Genomic DNA, 24,391 nt, shown 5'->3' on the forward strand with positions numbered 1-24,391 from the left:
GTTTTGGTGTGATAAGGGGTGGGCGCTGCATAGGAGAGCCAGTGACAGTGGGCAGACCCGACTGCAAAATCCACCAGCTGCCCCAGGTGTGGCGATGGCTGCCAAGAAGCAGGAGCATAAGAGAAATGTTTTTTGGTCAAAATATAATCAACAAAGAAATTCGGGTTGTGAAGGCATTTATGAAAGAGAGATGGTAAGGTAGAAACATGCTCTCATGTGGGTATTTGTGTGAGCGATGGCAGCAGCCAGGGAGTGACAATCACTTAGAGCAGAGTAATAAAGAGCCTGGAGAAAACTGCACATGGAAGATGTGGCAACTGTTAAGAAAATGACTGTAAAATGACTTATTTGTTACTCAACACCTCCCTTCCTTTCTTCTGCGTTGACACATTCCATGTGCTTACTAAACTAACAAAAATTGTCACCTGGATTTCGTATCACCTGATGCCTTCACAACAACTTGGTCCCAGTCAGCGACTCTTTATTCCAGCGGAAGATCCAAGATGAAAAAAAAAACACACCACGACTGGGGGATTTCAGCAGTTTATAGGATTGTAATTGGAACAGCCAAGGAGAGCTCGCTGACCTGGTGTCAAGGAGGGCAAGCCATCGCAGCAGGCCAAAAAGGAGTTGTTGGGACCCTGCAGTATTCGTGCTCTGTTCTGTGAGCAGTGCAGAGCATGCCTTGCTCATTAGGGAGTCGTGTTTCCAGTGCATCGTTAGTGTTGATGGGAAGAATTAATGATGCTCTTGGAAGAGAAGTTGAACAAGGCAGAGCCGTTCTGGCACGTGGTCCCTAAGAAAGGGAGGAAGTTGCACAAGCTGATATTTTTCAAGTGGAAAGGGATGAAATCAACAGGGAAAAGAGTGGCTGTTCCTAGTTGTTCCAGACTGTGGGGAGAAAAACCCATTTTCCAAGAGGAGCGTGGCTGGACATTTTTCAGCTGAAGGATCCTGAAAATAGATGTAATTGATTGTGTCCCCTTGGAGGTGAAACATAGGATAACCATACTAAAAAAAAAATGATGATGGTGTAAAGCCTTTCTCTACTCTCAGTATTTTTTCCTTATCTGATCCCCACCTGCAGCTGGGAGTTGGCCTGGTTTTTATTCTGCTGAAAGACCTCTCCTAGTTTGCTGAGATCCTTCCCATAATGCATGCAGCAAGGTTTCTTTCCAGATTGTTCTTGTTAGTTTTCAGATGCAGCTGTATCTGTGTGAAAATTCAGCTGTCTACCACAGGCATCTTCAGTGACCAAAATAAAACGTTGCTTAAAATTTTAGGGACAAAACAAAGTAAACTAGGTTTCTGCTTGCCAGCACGATACCTAGCCATGCCATGGTTCTGGCTTTGCAGAGGGCGTGTGTGTCAAAGGCCATTTATGCCTCAAAGGGAGTCAGAACCATCCAAATGCTAAGATGAGGTTGAAAAGGGAAGAAGCAGAAAATGTCTTTCATAAGTACTTTGGGACCAGCCCCTAGGATACCCATAAGAAAGGCAGGGGGAATGAAATGTCAAAATAGAGCTTTCTGGCAATGCTAATTATTTTGCATTTTGTAGATAATGGTTAAGAGAACATCTTTATTTTTATGGTACATCAGACATGTGCTTTGAGCCCACAGCTATAACTTAAATGCCATGTCCTTGCCCAAAGGAGCCTTCAATTCAGCTGAGCCTCTTTATTTTATAGAGACATGTGTCTGTTGGTAAACAAATCATGCTTGGTTTTCCCTTCCACTCATACAAGCAATTATCATTACAGGGCATGAAATCGGGCCAGCTGGTTGCCTTGTCAGGTTCTCCCATTCCTTCTCCTCTGCAGATCCTGCCCAGAAGGATGTTTCCCAGAGCACAGCTGGGCATCTCATGAGAAGTATTAACAGCAAAATGTTAGTAAGGGAGTCTAACGTCCATCAGCTCTGGAGCTTTTACAAAGAGGTGGCTGCACAGTCTCCAGGTTGCTTCTTAAATGCACCCAGAGCCTTGCCAACAAGTGGGATTAAACCCTGGCTGCAGCCTCCTTTAGGGAGGGCTGGCAGGAATAAGACACAGAGCAGAAATCTGGGGCAGAGGAGAGAGGAGGATGCGGGGACCAAGGCCCCACGTGGGGCAGGGAGGGCTGGGGAGGAGACTGGAGTGGCGGTGGCAGGAGGCATCTTGGGGGGCCGGTGAGGAGAGACTCTTCCAGGTGTGTTGGAGGGAAAGGAGCCAAGCCCACGAGCAGCCAGGTTGGTGCTGGTTTTTCTCCCCGATGCCCATCAGTAATTCTGCAGCGGCAGCGAGCTCTGCTGGAAATGCGCTGGTGTCAAAGGGTCCTTGTCTGTGAGCAAACAGCACGGCACAGCCCCACGCAGCTCAAAAACACTTCAAAGCAATTTGGGTGGCAAAAGATGTTGTGATAGATCTGTTTGGGTCTGTGGCCGTGCCGCAGAGCTGATACACTTGCTCATGTTTAATCGTGTATGAGTTGGCACAGAGAGCAGCAGCCCCCGGAGCTGAAGGCCGGAGCGATGCTTCCCCTCAGAGCTAACCCGGCCAAGCTGTGGAGAACTCAGTTTAAGGAGCACTGGGAAGTGGGTGACACAGTGTGTGACACTTAGTAGCTCCTGTCCGTCTCAGTTGTGTGACATTTCCTGTGTTGGAGAGGCCGGTGAAGGCACCCCTTGTAATGTACAGGTGGTGGGTGAAAAAAGAAAGCCGAAATGACACCTTTCTCTATGCTGACCTCCAGAAATCTAGACTCCAGAGGCTGTGATACAAACTCACTTGCTTTTCTTCTTGCTTTTCTCATAGGCTTGTTTTATTTCATCCAACAGTGCTCATGACACGATACCCTCACTGTCTGCTTTGGGCTCGCTGCTCCTGAGCAGGTTTGAGAGCCCACCTGGGATGGAGAAGGCAGCTGCTCACCTGGTGTAGGAACCGGTGCTCTTGGATGCCATTTGTCCTTCTTCTTCCCCAGGCGTGTGTTCAGAAGCACTTAAGGCTGAGAGCTTTGGTTTCCTGGTCATTATTTCTCCCAAAATGTGCTCTACCATGCATGCCATGTCTGCTGGCTTCCTGCTAGATCAGCGGTATATTTTCTATATTAAAGCAGGCAATGGCATACATCTTCCTCAGCCAAATATGTTTCTCAATAGTGGGTGTAGGAGAATGTCATCCTCACTGGGTGTTTATGTCTGCCTTAAGTTTCTATAGCTGCTTATTCCTGCCTCACCTTGGTGCGTGGGGAATAGTCCCTGCAGCCCTGTTTGTAGAGAGCAGGACCCTAAGCTCTGAGCTCCTCTTGGAGATGTGGGGGAGAGGTGGTTGTGTGCAGCTGCAGGTCGATGTTTGGACAAGGAGAGCAATAAATTTCAGAATCTATGTCATTAAATTGTGCAGTTTGGTCTGGGCTTCTGTCTTGATCTTGGGAACTGTTTGTTAACAGTTAAGAAGGCCTCGACAGATTCTGAACTGGTTAATAAATAACTCAGAGAAGAGAAGGTTTCTTTTCTTAAATTATAGGTTAGTTTACTTTATTTTTAATGATGTTCCTCATGTGCGTCTAATAAAAATTGCTTGAAAGCCTAAGTCAAACAGCACAGGTTAGTGGCATTGGAACCATTTGTGCTTGTTCCTGTGTCAAGCCAACGCAGCTTTGTTTTAGTCTCTTGCCTCCCACGAAATATGCTATAGGATTAAATATCCTAAAGTAATTAAGGATTGAAGAGACCCATGGAACCTGGTCACAGTCTGTCCTCTTGCAAAATCAGATTACAAATTCCAGGTGGCGTCATCTCAGGTATGAGGTGCTTTTAGCCAGAAGAAATCAGCTTATTTTTGTAATAGCGTTCCTGAGAACTATGGCCCATGAATCTGGGATTCTGTAATTGATTTTGTTTCTCCATATGTTGAAACAGCCCAAGCAGAGAGTGTTCAGGCTCCCATCCCCCTGGATTATTTTGTGAATGTTTCTTTCATCTTAGATCACAGACAGACAAGCATCAGCTCACGAGGTGTCATGTACCAGCTACTGAATATAGAGCTGTAAGAAGCAGAAAACACAGGCTCTGCTTCTTTAATTAGTTCATGCATCTGCTTTGTTAGCTGATCAGAAGTCCAAGAGCATAAGGAGAATTTGGCCCAGGACACTGATAGCCATGCAGTGAGATCATCAACAATTCCTTCCAAGAGTGAAGGTTAAGGAGTCCTCCTCCTAGGTCCCAAAATAGATTTCCTGTTGAAAACCCAGATAGTTGCACTACTTCAGTCTCACACAGCCACTTCTTGCCATTACGGGAAAAATAACAAACCTCGGTGGAGTGTGTGCCCCGATGCACATGTTTTCCAAGAGACCCTCAGCTGTGGCTGAAGTCGAGGGGTCTCGGCACTTTTGCCATCTCACAGCTAGGTGGATGTGTCCCTCACGAGCTGCTGTTTCTTGGTTCAGACAGATCTCCCAAAGGGCGAAGACGACCCAGGGGTTCAGAAGACTGATGTTTGCTGGTAGAGGAAAAGGCTTGAATGGTGTATGGAAGGATAAGATAAAATATGCTTGTCTGAGGTTTTTTTATGCCTTGGGAAAGGTCCATTAGGCTTATTAGGAGCTGCAGAGAGAAACTTCTGTGTGTGAACAGGAGGAGCAACATCAAACAAAGATTGTGCCGTATGGGATGGTTTTGTAGTCGGTTGGTGGCTGTTCCCTGGAGGGGAGACAGACTGCATCCAGCATGGGTGTTTTTAAGCAGGTACAGCCACCAGAAAAACAGCTGAGACTGGGTGCATATTCTTGCCAAATGTGAGGTGTCTTGTTTTCAGGAACAAGAGCGGCGCTCATTCGTTTCACACATTTTAGCCTGACCATCCATCCATCCATCCATCCATCCATCCATCTTTCCAACGTCTGCCTTAGCATTGTAACTTTAGCAAGCCAGAAAAGCAGCTGTGTGTGTGTAGAAGAACTGAGTTTCTTCTCCCCACCAAGTCGCTCTTGTCTGGCACCAGCCCCACTCAGAGCAGTGCTGCCTTTGCTCCCCCGGCACAAAGAGGCTGCTCGGCTCAGGGACAGCCAATATTCATCACCGTCCTGTTCAGTGTCACACTGGCCTGGCATTCCCAGGCTAGGATGGGCAGAACTGGTTCAAGTCTTCTGAATTCCCCTGAAAATGGGATGCTTTGTGGGAAAACCCCTTCGTCCTAGGAGTTGTGTCACTGGTGCTTCACATGAAGCTGTACCTGTAGCCTGAGAACATGGAGTAAGTGGGTGGATAAAGTTAACTCTGTTGTGCAACTTAAGTCTGTCATGCAAGTGGGAGCAATGCTGTCTTCTGGAAAATATCTGACCCCCTGGAAAAACCAACTTGTGCCCATGTTAATCTGTCAGCCTCAAGCAGCTCTTTGAGTTGGGGGGTTACAGCCACGCTCGGTACTTGGAATGAGAGGAGCCAGGCTGCTCGGTTTGGTATTTGGTTAGGAATAGGTTAATTGCATGTGTTTAGTTCTCAATACAATAAAACCCAGATCTGGCATGGTTGGGATCTTGCTTTAACCTTAACAGTATGCACAAATGTAAGCTTGCTGCCAAGGACCCATTCTGAGCTTACCTGTGAAAGGCAGCGGAGATTGGGAAGTGTGTGCGGTGAAGACAGGGCACAACCCCTGTAGAGTGGGGCAATGCACCACTGCTTTGCCTCTGCCTCTCCTGAACCCTGGTGGCAGGCACAGACCCTACCCTGCCATAAGAGCCCTTTCTAGGCCTAAATCTAACAGAAGGAGCTGACCCTGCCCTCAGCTTTCCCGTTGACTTCTGTAGGACGTAGCAAGAAATCCTCTTCTAAATCCTGATTGTGCAGTCAGGAGTCGGACAGAAAACAGGCATGGTTTGGACGTGTGTGGGCTCCTAGATTTCCGAGTGATGGATGCCTTGGGTTAAGGAGAACAAGGACTGAACATTTTGAGTTATTTCTACATCCTGCCTATCTCACGAGAGTGTTTTTAGGACTCCCGTTTCCAAGTGTGTCCTTTCTATCTAAGTTTTGGGTTGGAAATGTCTTTAGCCCAGGGCACATGCTCCGGTTGTTTCAGGGGCTGGGGCTGGCAGAAGAGGACAGCCTGGGCACAGCACCTCTCTGGCATCAGGATTACTTTCCTTGGTCCCAGATCAAGTTGTGCTTAGCCACCGCAAGGTGCCCTGTAGATTTTATTTAAAACAATAGATTTATATCACAAACCGTTTGCTGGCAGCACCACATTATTCCCACTTCTGTGCCAAGCCTTACTTGATTGCACCTGCACTGTGAATGGGAGAGGAGGCTGCTGTACTCCGAGCTGGACCCGTTTTCTCTCCCTGGTTCACAAAGCTCCCAGGGCAGTTTTACTGAAACAATTGGGAAGGGGATGTCGGCATGTTTTGGCAAGGAAGGGGGTGGGAGCCAACAGCAAGGGCTGCAGAGACGTGAACCCTGCCCTGCTGCTGAATGCTTCACACGCCGTGCCCGGGACACCAAGGCAGGGGCGAGAACAGAGGGCTGGAGAAGGAAGCAGAGGCTGGGTGATGCCACATACCGGGGCTGTTTGCTTGTCTCCAGCCCTTGCATACCAGTCGCATCGCTGTCCCGAAAGGGGCAAACTGGAGCAAAGCTCACGCAGGCCTGGTATGCAGGCAGGAATAGGCACAGATGCACCCACGCCAGCACACACACCACGCTTGTTGGGCTCGGAGGTGGAGATTTGTACTTTGCCTGTTGGCACACAAAATAAGACTTGCTCGGGGGAAATGGGAAACCTGTCCCAAGAGAGATGTTTTAACTCTCTCCAAAGTCTGCAGCTTTCTCCTTCTCCATGGGGAGAGTCCTTTGTCTTGGAGCGGTGCCTCTCAGTCCGTTCGTTCCAGGCGGCTCGCAGTCTGAACTACGTGGTAGGCACAGAAAAAAGAAACAAAGAGATGTCCAACTTCTGCCGCTTTCCTGGAGCCATAAAGAGAGGCTTGAGCACATCATTCTGGGCTTTCGTATACATAAAATATTCTCTGTGTTGTTTTGTGACTCTCCTCCTGTTCTGTGACTTCATCTGTGGTCTTTGGAGGACATGCAGACTGCTCGTGGATGCCATCCTCATCCTAGAAATTACAAACCTGGCAGCTACCCTAGCTCTCCCTTTCTGGCCTCAGGCCTATCTGCAATGCTCGTGGCACATCACAGGAGCCAACACGTGCTCCCAAGGAGTCTGCTCTCCATGAAGGACACAAGTGTCCTGTCCTCACACATGGAGCTACTCATGGCTTCTGCTCTCGCCGCTCCGTTGCTCGTTGCTGCATCCCCACGGCCTGGGAGCTGCTGAAGCTTCGCATCTTTGAAAGGGAAAAGTCAGGCTGGGGTAAATGACAGTAGAACAACGCTAGCACATCCATATTGTGGATACAAGAAGTTAGGGGGTAAAACTAGTGATTCTATGGATGGGATTTCAAAGCCTCCAGCAGCCCAGGCTTTCGTCTATATAAAATATGATTGCTGCTTGCTATCTCTTTTCTTAACTTTAAGAATAATCCTTTTGGTTCACCCCATTAGCATTTCCTTAAAAGGGACCCTTTTTCCACACCAGCCTTTCTGAGGAATGATACAAGGCTGCTAGGGGAGTGATTCACCTCGTGGTCTTGTCCCACCCCTGTGCCCAGAAGCAAGCCCACGTAGGTTTCTGGAAGCAGAGGAGAGCCCGCGACATCATCCAAAACACTGCAACGAATGGGGCAATGGCTCACACAGGCAGGCTGATCTCCGGAGGTCCTTCTTGGAGGAAACTAAATTAAATTAAATGGGGATGAGGGGAGGGTTAATTTTAAAAATTACTATTTATTTTCACAACAACCAAAACCGTGCATGGCAGCAGGGAGTGTCCCGCAGAGAAGCAGCAGGGGGGTGGCAGCAGTTACTTTTCACTCTTGCACTGCTACTGGCTCGTGCTGGGTGCCTTTGCTGGCACAGAAAGCACTCGAGGGCAGGATTTCACCAGCACTTTGAGGGGTAAAAGCCACCGCTTCCACGGGAAGAAGCAGTCTCGCTGTTTGTCCTGCCCTTGCACCAGCTCCTCCCTGGTGTGCAGGTGCGTGAGCCGATTAGATAAGTGACCTGGGTTAAAACCAACCTGGAGGGAAGGGAAGGTGAGATTAAAAGAACAGTGAATTTATTTCACTGCCATGGCTGGTTTAGGCTGGCAGAGTTTATATCAGAGCATGTGAAATGGCGATGAAAAGCCTTTTCTTTCCACGATGGTTCTGAGTTTTTGGACCAAAGCTTTGTTATGGTTGTGGGATGTCTTTTTCTTGTAGCTGAGCATTTGTCAGAGAATTCTCCTCATTTTCATTCACTCTTGGCAGGGAAAACTCAACACTTCCTTGGTGAGAGCTCACTGGAGCAGGACTAGGAAGAGGAGCATGGCAAACTCCAGCATAACTCCTGAGAAAATCCAGAGCACGTAGTGAGAAAGTGCCTCTTTGGTTTAGGGCTTTAACAAATTACCTGTGTAAGCAGGAGTTTTTCCCAAGAACTAATTTCACTTCAGTTGGTTCAATTTCACACTGGCCCCGTGCACAAATGCAGTTTGGCGACCTGTTTCTGCAGGCTTTACTCGGGGAGTAGCATCTATCCATGACTGTTTCAGCGAGACTTTTCAGGGTTCAGGGCCGTGAACTCCTTTGTGGAGCCTCTGAGCAGCAAATCGGGGGTCTGTGGTTGGTATTTGGGATGATGGATTTTGAAGGATGGGGAGTTTGAGTTTGGTGCTGGGTGAATCTGCAAAGCGAAGGATGGGAGCTTTGTTCCTTCCCATGAAATTTTCTTCCAGCAGACGGGCTTCAGCAGGTCAGGAGCTGGCGGCTGTTATCGGAGCAGGCTCCAGAGATACGGGTGCTGTGCTCGGTTCATCACCCCAAGTCCAAGTTCCTTTCCTGGTGATTTCCTACCCTCCTGCAGATAAGCTGCAACTTGCTGCGGCATCTGTAGCGCTGGGAACAGCCCTTGTCTGGAGCTGCTGGACCTCCTGGAAACCTGGCATTAATGAAGGGGTGACCGTCCCCTGTCTGTGGAGCGGATTGCTCTGATTAGGGCCGATCTCCAGAGCACAGAGATGACCCTCAGTGATTTGCCCCTAGCAGACAACTGTCAGCAGAGGTGGCAAATGGCTCAGGGAAACTCAGTTCTCTTTGGAAGCTAACCATCAAGGCATGGTTCTGCCATAAAACCACCACCTTTTCCTCTCTACAGAAAAACCAAGCATTCTGCAAACATCCCTGTGTGCTGGCAGGGCCACTGCTGGAGCAGCAGGGGACGTCTCCTACCCGGCGTTGGGCAGCTGGGTGGCCGGAGCGGTGCGGTGAGCTGCTGGCGTGGGTCACTGCTCCAGCACACCACTGGCAGAACAGGCGGCGTGCGGCACTTCGGTGCTCGGGGTATCCTAATTACCACGGCTTGGCTCACTGAAGGGAGGGAAAACGCATGGGTATTTACATGGCGATGTTAGCGCAGCCGTATTTTTCTCCTCGGGAAACCCGTGGCTGCTGATGGCCACGGCTTTGACCTCCCTGGGGAGGCACTGATGAGATTTTGGTGTCCTGCACCTTGCTCGCCCTGCTGGCAGCTCAGTCTATGGGAGCACGGTGGTTGAGGTGTTCTGGTGGCTTTCTCTTACCTTTTCATCACCTGCTCCTTGCTTTAGCAAGCCTGTTCTCCCTTCTGTTCCGTGATTCCTTGCATGCAAATCTCTGCTAACTGGGAAAATATCAGAAGTTCCACTCTGCTCTAACCCCCTTGATTTTATCTTTTTTTAAGAGTGAGGGACCGTCCCCTGTCTGGGGCAGGGTGCTGAGCTGCAGGGGCTCTCGAGCCGGCCCATTGCACTCGCTCGCATCTGCTGCAGGAGTCGCTGCCCGTGCAGAGCCAACGTCAGCACTGAGCGAGTCCCGGCCCCAGCAGAGGTCTGAGCAGAGACTTCTGCCCAGCCCGTCGTTCAGGTTGGGGCACATTCTTGGGAGCAGCAGCTTACCCGTTCATAGTTCTTGCTTCAGCTGCAGCCTACCGAGGCATTTTTTCCCAGAGAACAAATCTTTCTTATCGGTAACTGCCTGGGTAGATTAAAAGATGGTAAAACAATGGAGGGTGAGCTGGGACAAGGGGAAAGGAGAGCTGCAAGCACGTTACAAAGCTCTCCCTGGCCATGGTGACTCTGCACAGCCCATCCCGAGGCCGGCTGCTGTGTCCTCCAGGACCCAGCTTGCTGCTGGCACATGCCCGGGGGCAGCCGGTTGGCCTGGGCTGTGTCACTGCACGGTGGAGGAGGGCCACGGGGCAGGATCCTGCTTTGCCAGGGCTGAAGGTGCCAGGGGGCACGTTCCTCCTCGGCAGCCAGTCTGTGGCACCGACCCGTCACGTGCCTGAGCTCTGTGCTGGATGTGACTCTACAGTGGAGACTTGTTCCCCAGAAAAGAAGGTTTTGAGATGTCTGTTTTGTTGTTTTTTTTTCTAGGTGGAAAGATGTGTGAGCAAAATGGGAAGGACTTCTTGTTCTCTGTGGGGCTTTGAAAAGCATCCTCCATGAAAAAGAGGCCCTTGAGTTTAGATTTACAGCAGCCCGAGCAATTACTCAGCTGTATCTAACATCTGCCGCTCTCAAAGGATCTCTTGGTTACTTAGCTTTGCGTGGTTTCTTTTCTGATAGTCACAGGTGTGTGTGCTTGTGTGCAGTTTCTTTACTCCTCCTGATTCAGGAGATACTTTTAAACCAGCGTGTCATCAGGTTGGGCTGACTTCCCATTCATTCCCACTGGATAAGAAGGATGTCCTGGTCAGCACCTCGTGGTTTTTTGAAAGGAGAGCAGGGTCAGCCGTGGTGTCTGGGCCAATCCCTCATTGCCAGAATATCTTCATTTAGCTCTTTTTGTCTTTAGAGACTTCTCTAAGTCTGCTTTACGTCTGAGCATACTAATGCACGTGAGCTGAGAAGAACTGTGGAGGGAATTGGTGCCAAAAAGAAGAGCAGGGTGATGGCTGTGCCCGGCTCCCAGAGCGATGCGTGGGCCCCCAGCCCCTCTGAGCTTGTGCCCGGGTGCAGCACGTGCCTGAAGGCTGTGCCCCCGCTCTGAGCACCTCCTCATCCTTCCCGTCCTCTGCCGGCGGCTCCCCAGCCTTGCGGTGGGCTCTGCGACCTGCAGCGGCTCCGTGGTGTGAGCAGCCACGTCCTGGTCCCCGACGTCTCTCCTGCACGCAGAAAGGGAGGGAGAGGGAGCCAAGAGGCATCCTTCAGCCCTTCGTGATGGTACAGCGGGGCTGTGCTGCTTGCCACGAGCTCCTCGGAGTAACCAATTGCTCCCAAGTGACAAGCCCCATCTTTCCATTTTCAGGCTATTTGTGAAAGGAGGGTATTTTAATTTCAATTTTTAGTTTTGTTTTACTTTTGATGCCAATCTCTATTGTTTGAGGAAACTTTTGCTAGGAAACTGGGACTGGAGAAAAGGAAACTCAAAGACAGAGCGGCCCAACCCTTTGCAGGAATCTGTTCTCTCCTGAAGGTTAAAGCTTGTCATTTTTTGATTTACTGGAAATGATTGGTGTTTCCTTTGTTCTCCTTTGCGGTGGCTGCTCCGATAAGCCCTGAGGGATGCTTTCCTTGGACAGGTCTGGAACAATTACAGCAAAAGAAATAAGGAAAGTAAACACATGTCCTGTTTTTCCCTATTCCATTTCTGTTAATCAGTGGTTTGCCTTGCTTCAGAGAGAGACTTGGGACCCTGCCTCTCTAATTCCTGGGCACTTTACATGGCTGCAAACCCAGAAATATCAAATACTACAGAGCTATGTGGTCTGACCTTTGGGGTTTTGGAGAGCTGGCTCCTGGGGCTGGTATGGCTCAGAGATGGAAGTTCTTTTGGAGCTCGACGTGAGGCTGGCCCCGGCACAGAGCCCTTTCCATATGCAGAAAATCCCGAGTCCTTTCCAGGACCGGGGCAGGGGAGTGCTGCAGCCCCCGGCTGCACGGGGCTGTGTGTGGCCCAGCAGCATGCAGGGGGATGCTGTAGGTTGGATTCTGCTGATAAACCCCTGCTGCTTCAAGGACTGGGCCTGGTGGATCTCAGTGTAACGCTGAATGAGTAACTGCAGCCAGAGAGAGTGCGGATGGAGACCTGGCCAGCAGTCACGTACGAAGCGGTGCTGCTGTGGGGAGCCACCACCAGCCTGGTGCTTCCTAACGTGAAGTCCTCATGTCCCAGGAGAGCCGCTTCACGGAGCTGTGCCAGGGGCTTGCCCCTACGGAGTAGCCTGGGTGCCCCAACCCACGCAGCAGGAGACCTTCCCAGTGACTTGCCAGCTGTGGGACATCTCCGTGCCTTGGTTTCTCTCTGTAGAAACGCAGTGCAGCAGCCCCTGCCTCCACAGGGTTCTCCGAGGCTTGTTTGTATTTAGTGAAGCACTGACTTGCAGGGAAAAGGAGTCATGAAAACGCCCCCCGAGAAGGCACAGCCCGAGCACTTTGGACTGCTGCTGCTTGGAGCTGCAGGGACGAGCCTCGAGTGTGATGTTGCTTGCTGTGGGCACCTTTGGTGCAGCTCACTCAGTCCCAGTCCTTGGCCACATCCGTGACGGCTGTGACCAGCTGTTACAGTGCTGGGGAGGGAGAAAAGGGACCGCTGCCTCTGTTCGTGGAGGGCTTAGCCCAACGTGAACCTTGTGGGGACTGCAGCTGTGACCCACTTGTCCCATCCTGCCTACGGCTTTGTGTCCCAGGCCTGGCCGTGACCTGGTTGCTGCAGCACAGACACGACCCACGAGGTCCGAGGGGACACGAGGAGCCACCAGCTGGTCTGCTCACCACCCTTGCTCCTTCCTCCCGTGCCTGCCTTTAAAACCAAGCTGAGGGTGAGGGCAGGGCACGCCGAGATGCTCCAGATGCCCCAGAAACCTTCCCCGTTGCTTTTTTCAGCTGGCACACAGCTGGCAGGCTGACGGTGGGAGCAGCTGGAGGGAGATACCCAGCAGCACTGTTCATAGAAGTCCAGATGAAGGATTGAAACACCTGCTAGCACCAGGAAAAATGTTTGCTCTGGGACGCTAGGAATTACACCCTGTGGTGCACATGGCTGCTCACATGCATAATTTCCTCATCATTGCCAGTTAAAGAGGCAGATGATGGATGGGCCAGTGTAAGCCAAGAGCAGAGTGAAGGCAGCAGGCTCAGTCCTTGCCAGGTAGTGGAGATGATGTCTCGCAAACTGTTCTCTTCCCTACCTGGATGTATCACAAGTACTGTGAAGCATCTCCTCCTTTTCACTGCACAGAGAGATATAATAGATTCCTCTTCTCTTTAGACAAAACCCTTCCATAATAAAGTGCACTTCCATTCAGAATGGACATGTTTTTTAAAATAAACAGGGAGAATTCATGGCCATGGGAAAATCAATGACAGATCTTCTGTTGATTTCCTCCCGAAACTCAGTCCAGTTCCTACCCTGAGCAAACCCAGTTCAGACCAAAGAGAGATGAGCTGGACTTGGTGCTTGATGGAAAAAGCTGTGTGCTACAAGCAGGGACTTGGTGCTGCATAGCTGCTTGCCAGGGAGAAGCTGGTCCAAGGGTAAAAGAGCAGAGCCAGCTGGAAGATGCAGAGACTGGATGTCTCTCCCATGCTCTGCCCATCAGCACAGCTTCCTTGCAAGAAGCTGCTGGAAGCTGATGGCTGCAGAGCCACCACAGCCTCTTCCTCAGTGCTCAGCTCCTGCTTTTTTACAAAAGCCCGTCTCTGCATGTGTTTTGACCCACGTTGTTTTGCTCGTAATGCTCAGCAGATGAAGACAGACGGCCAGGTGAAGACGTCTGCCCCGGTGTCCTACCTGCAGCTGTCCCTGAGCATCCCCTGGTGATGCAGTGGCTGGACGCTCACTGAGGCTGCCAGGAGCAGACCATGAAAACCTGCTGGTACCTTCCCACTCAGCACGTTTACTTCAGTAGCTCGGCTTCCTTGCTGCTCCCAAAGTGCTTGTGGCAGCATTAATTTTGTGCAGCAGCAGCAGCTTGTGGCAACTGTCCCTGCGGAGTGCTGTGGACAGCCCCTGCTGTCTGAAATTTCTTTGAGCCCAAACCCCCTGCTGCCCAAGCCTCACAGGGCAGCAGGAGATGGAGGTGAGCCGGTGACTTCCAGGGCATTTCTGGGGGTAGCACTTGAAGTAGGTGCAGGTGGAGTGCTTAACCCAACCAGACGTGTGCTTTAGGTACTGCTTTCACTTCCTAACGTACTTAAAGAAGCGCTGGGTGAGCTGCAGGGAAGTAGCTGGAGATGGATTACAGACACTTACCTCTGGAGCCCTTGCTGGATCCCGTGCTGAGCTGACAGTGGCTGGCAGACCTCTGACAAGCTGCTGGGGCAGTGTAGCTCAGGTAATGGACATCCTCACCCAGCTGCCTCTCAGCATCCTGCCAGGGACAGGCTGTGGCGATGGGCACGGGAAGCACAGAGATCCCCGAGCTGGCCAGGACGGGCCAGGCAGCCCCATGGCAGGGTGTTTTTCAGCTCACTGCATGCACGTCCCTATCCCTCAGGGCATCCAGGGCAGCAGCAGGCTCCCGCATCCACCCTGGCTCACGTGCATGCAGCCCAGCTCCCCCAGCATCACCTCCCAGGCCAGCCCGGGGAGCTGTGCCCTGCGCCCTTGTCCCTCCCCGGCCGATGTCACCGGCTGGTTCAGCGCGCCGTCGCTCTGGATGTGCCGCCTGGGCACTGAAATGGGAAGAACTATAAAAAGACTTATGGCAACATTTGGTAGATACTGCTGCTTGGGGAGGCCTCGCTTTTCTCACAAGGCTGTCTGAGATGCTTCGGAAAAGGGCTGCCTTCCAGAAGCTGCCGAGCCCTTGCTCTGGGATCACCAGCTGCCAGGAGCGCACGTCGGCAGGCTCGTGTCGGTGCAGTCGTGCCACTGACTGCTTCCAAAAAGCCAGGCTGGGACCTTGTTTCTTGTCCCCCCCGGCTGTTTTGGTGCAAACCTCTCCGGGTGCGATGGGCTACATGACTTGTCAGGGTGGGTCTCTTCTGTGAGTGTGCAAAGCCTGGAATGGGGCTCGAGCTTTTCAAAGGGAAGGGTTAAATGTCAGGCTGAAAGGCTGGCTCTTTGGCACCGCAGAAGAAAGGCTTTAATGTCCTATTAAGTTTCGTAACATCCCCTTCATCTGAAATTTCTTTGAGCCCAAACCCAGTCTGGGGGCGTAATGAATTCAGCGTTCTCCCTTTATTAGACAGCTCTGGCTTCTGGAGTTTTGTAAACATCCCCAAATCCACGTGGCACTGTAGTAGCTGTCTGTCAGCTGCCTATCTCCAAGTGCCTCTCAAGGGGAAGAGAAATCCTGGATCCTGCTCCCAGTCACAGAGAAAAAGGGATCAAGGTTCAGATCCCAGCCTTGTTTACAGGAGGAAAACTCGCCTTATGTTGGGATTGGGTCTCAACTGGTGCAAGGTCAATGTTTTGAGTGCCTGCTGAGATGGAGCCTTGTGAGTTTAGTGCTGCCTGAGCTGGTGGTCCTCCTAGCAGTACCCATTTAGTCACAGGATTGGGATTCATTACTAGAAATTGCCTGTTAAAAATTAAAACGTGGGTAAATAGCTGTAAATCGGGTCACTGAGCTCATGGAAAAAAAAACAAAAAAACAAAACCAACAATGGCCAGGCTCATTGCACAGCTACCTGGTGTTGTGGATGTTCTCCAGGAGCGCTGGCGCTGCTCTCAGCTGATGACTGCTGAGCTGGGACCGTGCAGGTCCTGCCCCACGTGTGGCAGGTATTACAGCGACCCGCGTGGAGGCAGAGCTGAAAGCTGGGCGATGCAGAGATGTGTCATGGCCAAAAGGATGGTTTTCGGCAGCTGGTTGGTGGAAAAGGGCTTCCCCACGGCCCGAAGGGTTTGCCTAGCATATGCGGTGTAGAGGCAAGATTTAGAAACTGGAGCTGTTTGATGGAGTCTTTTTAAAGCTGCCATTCCTGGCTGCAGGGCTGTTTGCTCCAGTCCAGGTTGTTGAGTCTCAGAGGGGTTATTGTTGCTGATTTTAAATCGCATCTCTTTCTTTAATAGCTGAGATAGCAGGTTTAGGCCGTTATCTCCTGGGAAGACTCTAAAATAGGCACCTAAAAACCCGGTACATTTTAAGAACTACCAATGCCTTATAGAACCTTGACGAGCATTTAATTAGGAGACAATTCTGCAGATGTAGCACATCTTGGCAATTGTTTTCTCCCCTTTTTATTCTGTTAATAAGAATGCATGGTAACAAGAACGTCATTCATTAGGAATCTTCCTGCTCCGTTCCTCTTGCCTGTTCCTTACCCGCTCTCCTGACCCTCTCCCCGTGGCACACAGAGATCTCCACGGCACCTGGCTGTGTTTCTGCAAACTGAGCAGCCAATGTCCGACACCAGGCGTTCTGCAGTGGTTTAAGATCACCAGTTATGGTGGGATCACCCTTGGTTTGCATGGCCTCTGCATGCAACCTCCAACATAATAAGGATGCAGAGAAAAGGCTTGGTTTACTCTCAAGCACTGGATACATTTCTACAAATTTCTGCACCGAGCCTTTTTCACAAAAAGGTCTAACCTGAAGCCTCTTGCAGAATTTTCTGTTGAATTAAAACAGGTATTATGATTTTTTTTTCATAGCAGGGGAAGCTGTAGCTCTCTGGGCTACCTGCTGTAGGAGAAAAACCAGGCACCATATGCAATGTAGCTATCGCTCGCTCTGTCTCAAAAATGCCGAACTAGGGGAGAGAATTCGTCCCACCAAACGCCCACTAAGCACATTTTGAAAATCTGGTTTCTCAGCCTTTCAGGAAAGGAGAAGCAAAATCTAGCTATGTTCTTCTTGCCTGCTGGAACCGGGCCCTGTTTCATGAAATTAAATGGCTAAGGAGAAAAAAAAATATATCCAAGGCAAAGATGCTATTCTCAACAAAGGGAACAGTATATGCAACAGCTTCTGCAGCATTCCTACAACATGATGTCTTTCCTTGCAGACTCTCAGTTAGGGATTGATTGTCTAAGCAGAGAATTGCCCGATTCAGAAAGGCTTAAGGCACACTTCATGAACTGTTTGCTAAGAGGATGAATAGATGGGCATGTGTGTATATAAATCTATAAATCATGCCTTGTTCTGCCCTGAAGAGGACAGCTGAGATTGGATTCTTTGTCATCTGATTTCATGTTCCCCGGGCTAGGGATAAAGGCAGCAGTGTTATGCACATGGGGTCAGGATTCGATGCCGCGGCTCCGGAAGGACAATGCGTGGAAAACAGGAGATAACGTTAGTTGTGAGGGCTGGAGCTCACAAAGGGAACAGCAGCATCCACGCAGCCCTGGCGTGTTCACGGTTAAGGGAAAGTCCCGACTTCATCTCCTTTGGGTTCTCCTTCGCACCAATGGGATTTTTTATATGAGCAATACGTGGGTTCTGGTTCGAATCCACGGGGTGTTTGGCGGCACTGCTGCCCCCAGCTTTGCTGCCCATCCCCGTCCTTGCCCCGCCGTGCCCGCTGAGTCGCGGCGCTGATGCAGGCGCGGGGCTCGGGGTAGCCAGGAGCCCCGGCTGTGCGAGAGCCGTGACTCATCTCTCGCCTGGCTTGTGCTGGGTGCGCTGAATGAAGCGCAGGAGATGTGCAGAACAAAAGGCTTTGCTCGTCTCTGCGTGGCAGCTTCGTGCATCTCGCTGGCCCCTGCGTGCGTTTTCCCCCCGTGATGACGTGCTGGTGGGTGGCAGTGCGCAGTTCCCGGCACAACCCGGGCGCGATGGGTCCAGCCGCACTGAGGTGCAGGGTTTGGTGGGCTCTGCTCTGCCCCCGGCCCCTGCCAGCCACGTGCAGAGCTCCCCCGCAGCCCTTCCAGCCACAGCTTTGTGCTGGGTAGCTGGCACAGCAGCATGGGATCTCCTGGGCACAGAGCTTCACTCTTACAAATTAACTGTAAGCCACCAAGGGTCAGCTCCCTTTTGCTGTAATATGTTTGAAAGGATTGAGGAGATTGAACAAGAAGTGAAAGATTTTTTTTTTCCTTGACAGTTTTCTGGGTCATCCAGTATTCCTCCATTCTCTTTCCTCTTCCTTCATTTCAAAGGACTAACTCCCAAGTAAAGACTTAAGAAGTTTGTCCCATGTTTGGAAGATGTCAGAGGTAGTATATAAGGGTTTTTTTGTTTTGCTTTGTTTTGTTTTTACATGAGCTCTTAAGCTGTAAAATATTATCAGCTACTGCATTTCCAAGCAGCCTTTCAGTCATTGCCCTGCCTGGGGAAATGAGTAACAGGGGAGAGCTGAAAGCATGGGCAGCGATCCCATGTTTGTGCTTCTCACTTGTCCTCCCCTCCCCAAATTGCTCCCGGAGGCCACTTGGAGCTGTCTGCCTGCTTCGCCTGCCACAGGTGACCTCTCCTCACTGGTGGTTGGGAAAACTTGGTCTTTTGGTCTCAGGGAAGGCTGGTTGTCTGTCCCAGACGTCTCCCACTTCTGGCAGAGCTGCCTTGGCAGGAGCAAGCTGCTTTTCACAGGCCACGCTTAGAAGAAACCCTCCTGTCAACAAACGTAGACGGTGGGTTTTATTTCTTCTGAATGGGTGGTTTCTTCTCTCCGAGAGGATTCCTCAGTCTCCCCAGATTCCTCATTTGGTGGTTAGATCTCATAAAAGTCATCTTCCTTCTAGAAATACTGCTTCTTGCTAATGCCAGGCCATCGATGTGCTGCGTGGTGGAGACAAAGCCAAACCTCCCGGACTGGCAAGGCGGCTAGCCGGAGGGATGGAGAAAGCTTTGGAAATGGGTACCCGGCCTCCTGGCTGCCTCGTGACCCTTTGCTAAATATGGGCCGCGTTGCATTTAAAAAAAGCAGAGGGGATGGGAAGCCTGGGGGGGTTGCTAGTAACAGTTGCAGATGTTACGCTCTGGGTTTATTTGTTTGGATCTCCCGAGCACACTGTGATCCCAAACTTTTCCGCTCTGACGGAGGAACTGGGTGAACCAACAGCAGTACTTTTAGTCCTGCCTGAAGCGGACGAGTGTCCACGGCTCCCAGTTCACACACGCTTCCTCTTCCCCCAGGGTGGCAGCCCCTCATCTTCATCACCCCTTACCCTAAGAGCCAAATGTGGCTCCTCCTTCACCTGGCACTGCCTCTGTTCCCCCCCAGCAAATAATAGCTGTTCTCAGGTCTGGGGTTTTTGACCCAATGTTGCTTGTCAAGACTACGTTTCCATGCAGTATTTGAGGTGTGGGAAAGGGTTTCTACAATGGTCCATACTTATCTTCTGCATATCAATGTTTATCAGAAATCATCCTCATTTTCTGAAAAGCTGCAGTTTGGAAATCAGTAACTTTCCTCTTAGCGCTTCCTATTCCTCATGTTTCTGAAAATCATTCCCTGCCTCCAATGAGCTTGTGACAGGTATACAGCATGCAGGGGCTGTGTCCTGGGAATTTCTCATAGTACTGCCAGAGATCAGCCTGTTGCATCCAAAACAAAGTACTTCTGCTTTCCTTCCCTTATTAAAATAATAATTTTCCCATATGTAATGTTCCTCAGATCTCCTGTGCAAACATCAGTTTACCCCGCTGCCAAGCACAGGCTCGTTTCTGCCTCGCAGATGAGGAAGGCAAGGCAGAGAGCAGGTAGCTAACCCGCAAAGGTCACACCACCAAGCAGCAGCAGGGCGAGGGCTGTAATATAGCAGATAACCTGCTCTTTCCCTTCTGCTCCGGTCAATGCCGCGCGGCACCGGCAGTCCAAATTAAGAGATTATAATGCATAATCCATACCGGCGTGCCAAGAATTCTCCAAATCGTATTATACTGTCACACAAAATGATGACTCATTCGATAACACAGCCCACAACCAGTTCCTTTATGTTAAAATTACATGGACAAGACTGGGTTTAAAAAGAAAAATGAGGGCTTGTTATGTGTGTACTGAATGCTGAGCTAGAGACGCTTTCTTTGAAAGAAATGGAGGGGGGTATTTTTATTTTGGCTGATGCTGAAGGAGCATTTGTGAGCATGTTTGTTGACAGTGGTGCTTGGGACCAGAGATGCTGACATTCCACTAACAATAATAGGAACTGCCTCTGTTCGTTTCTAAATTGGAAATTCTTCCTTACATGGGCCCAACCCACCCTCCGCCCCCGGCGAAGGAAAGGGCATTTGTCTGGGACTCGCAGATGGAGCATCTCCCAGCAGAGCTGGTGCCTCTGGGACCGCGGGGTCACGGCCACAGGTCCCTCACGGCCCCATGCCCTGTGTAAAGGGCAGGGAACGACCCACGGCTGATGCTTTTTGGTTCTCCAGACAGCAAGCGCCGTTCATCTACAGGGATTAACAGTGCAGCAGAACAAACAGCCGCACTCTTCCCAGAAAAGACGCTTTCCCCGAGTCTCCCCGTTGATGCTTCCTCTCCACTGGCTGCTCCTCACTCCTCCCTGCAGCCTCATCGTCCTCGCTGCAACCCTGGCTTCTGCCCCTTATGGCTGCCTCTGCAGCTGCTTGGTGACTGTGTTACTGCTCGTACCAAAGCCGTTTGGGATGCAGCTCGTGCGGGTGACACCGTACTGAGCCCTGCTGCACTGTGGTGTCACCATTTCCTCTCTCTGCCTGGGCTGCGATTCCTGCAGCCAAGGAATCCATCGCTGGGTCCTTTTCGCCAGCGATGCCCACACCTTCTCTGGCTGAGAGTTCCTCCGGCTTCTTGTCAGAGATTACTTTTCCATACTCTGCACGACTGGCGCACATCGCACCGCTCGCTGCGTTGTGAATATAGAAGTGCCGTCAGGGCAGATGGGCACTGCTGCTTCTGAAGCCTCACGGGGTTTCTTTGACCATGGGATGGGTCCAGCTCTGCAGGCTGCATTTCCCTCTCTGCGTCAGATCCCATGGGTTACCTCTGGCCCAACACCATTTTGCCCTGTCTCCCAGAAAATGTGCTTTAATCTCCCCAGCTTTGGGTAAATAAGCCTCACGGCAGCCAAATCTTCAGCAGGCAGTAAGGGCTCGGATCAGGAAACAGCTTCAATTGCTGAGCAGTCAAGGCCAGTTCAAGAAGCTCTTTGGAAGGTGCATGTTTTCCTACTGTTGCGCTGGAAGCTTCTGCTTCCCTTGATTTCTTAAAGGGAAAAAAAAAGAAAAGTAAAAGCCAGTTTCTGTGTGACCTGTGGGGACCCTGTGCATCCTGTGCTAACGCTGAGAGCAGGGGAGGAAAGCAATTGCTCGCAGCAGTTGGAACGTGTGGGTGGCAGGACGGCTTTGCGCGGTGCCGGAGGACGCTCTGTACATGCATCCCTCCTAACCAAATACCTCCCAAAATGTGGATTACGGGAATTCAGGGAATTCAGGGAATTCAGGGAACAACTTCTTTTTTTTTTTTCTCCGAGCAGGGGCGATGCTCATTAGTACTCTCTTTCCAAAGGTGAGGTGCAGAGGCTGGGAGGTTGTGAGATGAGAGACATCTCTATTTAGCAGTCAGACCTACTGCCTCCCCGGGCAGTCACCGAGCCGCTAGCTCGGGGGGAAGGAAGCACGAGGTGCCAGCGGGAGTGGGATTTGCGCAGGGGGAAGCACGTACTGCCATGCAGCACAGCTGCAAAAACGAGCTTTTTGCTGTGCGTGTGTCAGTAGGAAAGCAATTCTTTCTGTGGTGCTGCTTGGTGTGTTCATGCTGGGTATGTACTTGTTGAAGAAGGTACGTCCCATGTCACCAACGTGCGCCTCAGAGGGACCGTGTCCTGTTCCTTCCTCTTCTAGGTGTGGTGGCATTTGATTGCTGGAAGAGCCTTGTAGGTTCATGTAGTCGACTCATGTATTTTTCCAGGGTATTTCTTGTCCGCAGTCTCTGACAATTCCCAGGGAGCTCCCGCTTAGTAGGGGAGGGAGAAGGAGAGCTCAGGGCGAGATGTGATGGAAGTGGAAGTACTCTGGACGGTCTCAGAGCTCCAGACAGCTGGGGCTGAAACCAAAATGGATGCTCCAGGTGTCTGCTCGGATTTAGAGTCACAAAGAAAAGAAAAGAGAAGAACTGAAGGCGCAGGGGTGTGAAGCCAGAGCGAGAGGTGACAGCCCTGGGGCTGTGGAGCAGTGCTAGTGCAACTCCCCAGGCAACTGCTTGCAAGCAGCATTCTGGCTTCCACGAAACGATGGAGATTTGGGGAAGCCCTAAAGGTGGCAAAAGAAAAAAAGTGTAGGTATGGGATGAAGGTTTTCAGTGGAGCTAAGCTCTGAACACGACAAAACCAGCCAGTTTGAGAGAGGGAAGCACCCAGCAGCTGGGGCTATCGGCCCCCTGCCGTGCCCCCCATGCAGCTGCCCTGGGAATGGCAGGAGCTTGTGCCCCGCCGGCACAGGGGGGTCGCTGCCCCGAGGGGGGAAGACCGACGGAGCTGTCAGTGCTTTAACTCAGTGTTGCTGAAAGAGATGAGCCTGTCATTATTTACTGCCATCTGTTAGATACACGAGGCTGACAGCTGATAACAGTGATACCTTACAACTCACATTGTCCTTCATCCTAAAAAACCCAAGCCCCCAAGGGGTTTATACAGACAGTGCGACTCATTTGTTGCTCTAAGGAGAGTTATAGCTCAGGCTGGTATCAATCAGCGGAAATTTAGCTGTTCTTTGGAAGTAATTTCCATCTCTGGAAACATGACGTTGATGAGCATGTTTATGTGAGTGTTACCATTCAGTGCAGCCCATACCACCTCGTGAAAGGCCTGGGCTGTTTACACGGGTATAGGAGGGTTTGAACTGGATCCCTGTCTGTAACAAACCTTAGGTGGAAGTCAACCATGTTTGATTCAGAAATAAATTCGTCTCTTTTCTTTTTTTGTCCCAGATTTTAGAGCCCTGGGTTGCGCATCCACACATGGTAAGATTTAGAGGCGATTCAGGCGAGCTGGGAAGTAGATGTCTTACATCCATCCGTGTAATACAGAGTGCCTTTTGGATCCTTTTTCTCTTGCATGGTATTACCCTGAGTTGAATTTGGAGGGGGGAGGAGAGGGGCACAGAAGATGTAGTGGGAGAAGCAGCAGCACAGCATGCATGCCTCAACACAGCTGGATCCAACATGGGTAAGGGTCTGGGGCTGCTCCCTTCCCGAGCTCTGCTCCCGAGCCTGCTGCTGGCTGACGGGGTGACCTTGTACATGTCTCCTGTGCCTCAGTTTCATCACCTGTAAAAAAAGAATAACGTCACTAACCTTGTCTGCAAAATGGTTTAAGACCTAGTAATAAAAAATACTAGGAAAGAGCTTGGGTGCTATTACTATTTTATGTCTGTAAGTGAGAATGCAGGTATTAAAGTGAAGGACACCTATGGGGGTCATTCTGTCCTTTGGTCAACACGAGGGTGAGAGAGGGAAGGGGATTTCTTCAGAGGAGCAGCCATCTGTCAGGCTTACAGAAGAGGTTACTGAAGTGTGTTATCAATAGTTATCAAAGCTCACTGGAGCAGAAACAATTTAAACATGCTAATGAGCCTTCATTTGTGGTCCCCTGCTCTGGACAGTTGGTTTCCTTTCTGCGTTTCTGCAGGCGGAGCAGTGACTTTGCATTGCCTTTCAGTTCCCGCTCCGTGCCATCTCCTGGTTCTCTTGTACTTTCTCAGTGTGGTTTCTGGGGAAGATGAAGTCATCTTCACCAAACTATTTCTCATGCTTATTGTTTAGCATTGTGTGAAGCGGGTTATTTTAACAAACTCTACGATTTTACGACGTGGAGAACTAGGAGCGTTGACTGCATTCCTGGAGGCTGCCTCCATGTCCTAAGGATGTGCATTTCCATGTCATTGTCTTCTATTTTCGTCTCGTTTTGGGGGGGAGGAAGGGCTGGAACACCCTTGGGAAAGGCAGCGACCGTCTCTGGGCTGCTGTGGACGGGGTGTGGAAGGAGGGATGTGGCGTGTCTCCCAGTCTGCCCCCGGGGAGGTGGCAGGCAGTCGGCACACGGCAAGCACATCGCCTGCCCTGGCAGCCCGCAGGCAGCTGCGGAGCCCCAGCTGCGGAGAACCCCTCTGGCATGAAGACTCGTTTAAGCCCTAAAATAACTACCACTCCCTGCTGAGGGAAACTGGTCGGGATTAGGCAGAGCCTCCCGTTCCCCGCTGTGCAGTGAAACGAGGACTTTCCCCTCGGTGCTCAGCGTGGCTTTGCTCCCCTCCCCGTGTCCCTGAGGGGCAGCGCTGTGCGCAGTGCGCCAGCTCCTGCCCTGTGGCACCGGCTCTGGTGCTGGGGGCACTGCAGACAGCGGGAGACATATGCTAACCTAAGACGACAGCAGATGGGTGCAAGCACTTTTAAGAACAGCTGCTGGTGTCTCGTTCGATAATCCCATTTTTAACAAATCCATATGGTGGCACAAAATAGT

The 24,391-nt window shown here is 50.9% G+C and overlaps 1 protein-coding gene across 2 annotated transcripts in view; it reads left to right on the top strand.

Moving 5' to 3' along the window:
* NEURL1B (neuralized E3 ubiquitin protein ligase 1B) overlaps nt 1–24,391 on the top strand; it is a 128,723-nt gene that overhangs the window by 68,719 nt on the left and 35,613 nt on the right. The window lies entirely within an intron of this gene.

This window comes from Cygnus olor, chromosome 14 (genome assembly GCF_009769625.2).
Source record: "Cygnus olor isolate bCygOlo1 chromosome 14, bCygOlo1.pri.v2, whole genome shotgun sequence".
Lineage (NCBI taxonomy): Eukaryota > Metazoa > Chordata > Aves > Anseriformes > Anatidae > Cygnus > Cygnus olor.